This window comes from Notothenia coriiceps, unplaced genomic scaffold (assembly GCF_000735185.1).
Source record: "Notothenia coriiceps isolate Sejong01 unplaced genomic scaffold, NC01 NC01_scaffold00018996, whole genome shotgun sequence".
Taxonomy (NCBI): domain Eukaryota; kingdom Metazoa; phylum Chordata; class Actinopteri; order Perciformes; family Nototheniidae; genus Notothenia; species Notothenia coriiceps.
In genome coordinates this window covers 1359934-1364863 of record NW_011351697.1, presented here as the reverse complement: position 1 = coordinate 1364863, position 4930 = coordinate 1359934, and positions in this window count along the sequence as shown.

Genomic DNA, 4930 nt, shown 5'->3' with positions numbered 1-4930 from the left:
GCTCTGAAAGTACTGCAATACAAGTACACAGTGTGGGGGAACACCATGTGTGTCACCAAGTGAGTACTACACTACAGGTACTACGCTCTGAAAGTACTGCAATACAAGTACACGGTAACACTAAGCACGAAGATCAGGTTCTTGTCCGTGTATGTACAGTGGTGGAAGAAGTAATCAGAGCCTTTAAAGTAAAAGTAGAAATACTTTGGTCTTAAAAAATACTTCATTATGAGGAAAGATCCAAGATTGAGATTTTTTTGTTTTAAGAAAATAAATCAAATAAAAGAGAAATAATATTAAAACACTTCCCAGTTTATTTTGAGTTTTTATTCGGCTTTTGTCTCCAACATTTACATTTAAAGAGCATTTTTTTGTTGTAGTTTGTCAAAGTTGAGACAATCTAAGTTACTTTTTAAAATACTGGGTACATGAGAGGTGGCATCATGTGTTTCTATACTATAGTAGCTTGTAGAGATGAGTTTTAAATAAATGGAAAGGAGTAAAAGTATTTACTTAGTGTAGTGGGTTACATGTATAGAATAAAATGTAAATTATACCAAAATAGTACTAATATAAATGTACTTTGACATTTCACCACTGTATTTCATATATATACATATATATATACACATGTTTTAATCCTCATCAGAGTACTTTATTTATCTTGTGGGAAATTGGGTTTTTGCTCGAAATAAATCATTAAAAAAAGAAATAAAAATGTACTAATTATTACTGTGTACTATTAATTGGAAGTTAGAACTTAAAGTGTGACTGTGCATTAATATAATAAATACATATAATAAATATTCAGGTATTTTACCATGAAACCTTTATGTATGTGTGTATAAATACTTGTATATGTGTGCAGGAACTGGCTGAGTGCGGACACGAAGGACGAGAGGAGCCTTTGGATGAGCAAACTGAACCAGATTCTGGTGGATCTGAGGGTGTGGCAGCCGGACGCCTGCTACCGGCCGCAGTGAAGCCCAAAAACACCTGTTGGACTCTAAATATCCCGTTCATTATACGTGCAATACACTATACATACTTCCACTTATCTTCCAGGAGATAAGTCACTGAACACCTGAGGTCAGAGGGAACGCAAAGCCATTCAAAGACATGTCAGTATTCAGCACTATTCTTTAAGCATTTCCACATGATGTTTCTGGGTGTGTTTTTATATTAATGCCAATATTTAGTGTTGTTGCACGGCTTTAAATGATTTGGTTTCACGGCTGGAATCAATTATATAAATGGTGTTTGAATTACAGATGAATATTGATGTTTTTATATCACGTTGTGTCCTGCATGACGGCACAGAACAGTACTGATGCTCCCGTGAGTTTGACTTTATTTATATATATATTAGCTTTTATGACTCGTGGCAGGACGTTCACATGTCTCTCTTTAATCTCACGCACAGATGTTTTGATAGCAGTTATAGCGGAGTTTTTATTCTACGTGTGCATGTGTTCAGTGTGGGATAACTGCGGGTACCGTCTGTTACATATTCAACACCTCATTTTATTTAAATGCATCACTAACATGTCGATACAGTTCCCATTTCAGATGGAAAAAGCTGTAAAATGACGGAAAAATCTGTATATTTTACAGTTTGATCATAATATCATCTTATTTTTAATTAAAGAGGAGATATTGTGGACTTTTCAGGTTCATATCATGTCTCCACAGTCTGCTCTGATTGGTCAGCAGCTTACAGATGTCCCGCCCCTGTTTTAATAGTTTACATTTGTATTTGCTGCAAACAGAGATTTTAAAGTGGTATTTCAGGCTCAGGTACCCTGTAAATGTTGTCCGATGTATTTAATGTTAGAGGTTAGAAATTGTTTTACTTAATTGCTCGCTAATATCTGGAGTTCTGCAGCAGCTGATGATTTTAGACTTTGCCGTACACCTGTGTTTTTTTACGTAACAGACTTCATTGACCCTGTAGGTGTTGGTAAATGTATTTTAATATTGTAAAAGAAGCTTTTCTCAGCGGTTGATAATGGACTACAAACAGATGCATTGTGGGTGCATGAGTTTTCATCATGGAGAGCACTTCTTCACTTTGTTGGGTATTTGTGTTTATATCAGACTTCAATAAATAACCTGATTTATTTCACCAAAGTGGATCAGGTTAACTTCCCGTTGTCCTTTTATTGAGTGCCCAAGAATTACCTTTAACTAACATTATTATTTAACGTAATTCCTTTAAGGTATACTATATATTAATACTATATATTACAGGTGGGGTAGGTACTTTTGGAGAAACCAGCTCGAGTGCGCTAGAATTTGAAAATACACAACCGGAAAAAATCTGCCACTTCCTGACAGAGCCCCTCCTCCAACACACACAAACGCGCACATGACCAATGAGGGCACGAGATAAGTTTGTGCCTAGATGGAAGGCTGACAGGCAGGTAGGCCATCCAGTTACTTTAGCCGGGCCGGCTCAGATGATTGGTCGTGCTTTTTACAGTACTACGGCTTCCACAGATGACATATTTTTTTATGGATTTCTTGTCAAAGCACTACAGATATTCATTGCTATCGGGATGTTAAGAGCATTCCATGGAATATAACAAAAAGTGTATCGAGCCGGTTTCTCAAACTTATTTATGGGTTATAATCTTTATATGTAATAGTCCCAGAGGAGTATATTACCCTATGTGTATTTACCACAGTGTGTTAATGTAGGGTGACCAAACGTCCTCTTTTGCCCGGACATGTCCTCTTTTCACGCCCTGTCCGGGGGGGGTTTATAAATTCATGAAAATGTCCGGGTTTCGCGGACGGTTTGCATGTACTTAAATTGACTGGCGAATTGCACAGAATACTACGGTACTCTGTTGCGTGGTGACGTAATAATCCCTGAGTCTGAAGCTTTGTGGGCGGCTCTACAACTACGCTGACACACAAACAGAGGAAGGGGACAGAGCGGACCGCCGCTCACATTCACAATGCCAAAGCGCAAATGTACTTTTACAGATGAATTGCAGAAGAAATTCCAAATGTACCGGCCCGGTCGGAACAAATGGGAGGCGGAGTGCACCGTGTGCAAAGCTTGCACATACGTGTGTGTGTCCAATAAAGGTGCAGGCGATCTTAAAGCGCACATGGACACAGACAAACATAGGAAAGCTGTGCAAGGTGAGAGTTTGCCGGCAAAGTTGACAGACTTCTTTGTTAGACCAGGCAAAACAAAGGATGCTGTAAATGCAGCGGAGGGTGCGTTTGCATTTCACACTGTGAAACATCACAACAGCTACAGATCTATGGATTGCACAAGTGCCTTGCTAAAAAAAGCATTTCCAGACTCTGACACTGAAAGGGGGTCCAGAGCACGCTTGCGTCGTTTATTCAGTCACTTCAGACATGACGCTGGTCATAGTTACAGAAAGTTAACATAACGTGTTTATCTTAGGGAAGTCACTGAGTTGTCGTCGACCAAGGAGATGTGTATATTATGTGTGTGTTGACGTAGTGCATCTTTTTGGGTCCGTAAGAGTTGTGGATACAGTAACTGTCTGTATGTGTCGTGCTTTGTGGTTCTTTCCATTTGTTGTCGAATTTTTTCCGAAAGTTTTTTACCAGGTGAAGACCACGTGGACGTCCGGTGACTTGATTGTTGTGTGTTCCAACGTTGGAAAGACACTTATGTTTAGAAGTCTAACCACTGGACCAGTTTGTGTTATTTTTTTTACTGTAGGTTATGGTTTTTTTAATGGTGGTGTGTGGGAAAGAGAAAGCGGAAGAGAGGATCCTTGAAACTACGTCCGAAGGTGTAGTAAGGTGAAGACCACCGAAATGTATGTGAGACCACCGAGTGAGTCTAGGTAGTGCACTTTACACCATCTTGAGAAGGTACCCTCAGTAGGTGAAGAGGTTATTGAGGTCTGTACATGACATGTCCGGAACCGTGTAGTCGTGTCTTGACCCAGTAACTAAGGAATGGTTCAGTTAGTGAGTGCGAAAACACGGTCATTCAGGGAATTGAAATTCCCTGTACTTCAACAACGGTGAACGCAAGTTCTCTTACCACACCTACGACAAGTAATAAAAGAAAGGAGGTATTACCTAAGAAGAGGAAAGGTACAGAACTTACACCCACAGCCTTACGTCTGTACTCACTCCCACGTACACGGTCTCCATCTAGAGTGACTTAAGCAAATGTTTTTTGAAGAACTATTTGACACCCACCAAAAACGACTCTGTCTTTCTACAGAAATTCCGACCTGTAGACATAGTAGGAGAGTTACGGACCTGGTTACTGTCGGTGGAACAGAACGACACTCTTTCGTAGGGAAGACATTAAGTTACAGTTGTTTTAGTTCATGTACGGAAGTCCGTTAGAGGGTCACGCGTGCACATTTACACCTTCTTGACATCTAAAACTTGTACTATAAGGAGTTTCCAGTTATAGTAAAACATGACGGGGTACTACTTTGTTAATAAAAGTTATACACACGACCCGTTGGGTGTGGCTATCCTCACAAGAAGTTTACGTCGTTGGAGAAGTTTAAACGTGACGTTTGTGAAGAAAGGGGAATAGGCAGCCTAAGGGAGGTAAACACAACGGTTAACAGGCGGTCATTTACGTTACGTTAAAAAGTCTGTTTAACAAAAAACGGTTACAAAGTTACTCTATAACACGTTACAAAGACGACAGAGTAAAACCACACAGTAATTTGGCTATTAACACAAACGTACCGGTCGGGACGAAGGTCGTGCAGTTCATGTGACCTAATTGCTAACCCTTATGTAAAAGTTGACGCGAGGCACCAAAAATGGAGGGCAGACATCTTTGTGGTGTCATGACCTAAAGGAAACTCACACGAAAGTCACGGCTGTAGTTAGCTCGCACCCGTCGATACTGTGCGTAACTGTTATCCGAAGCCAAAATCACGCCGGACGGTCGATTGACTTA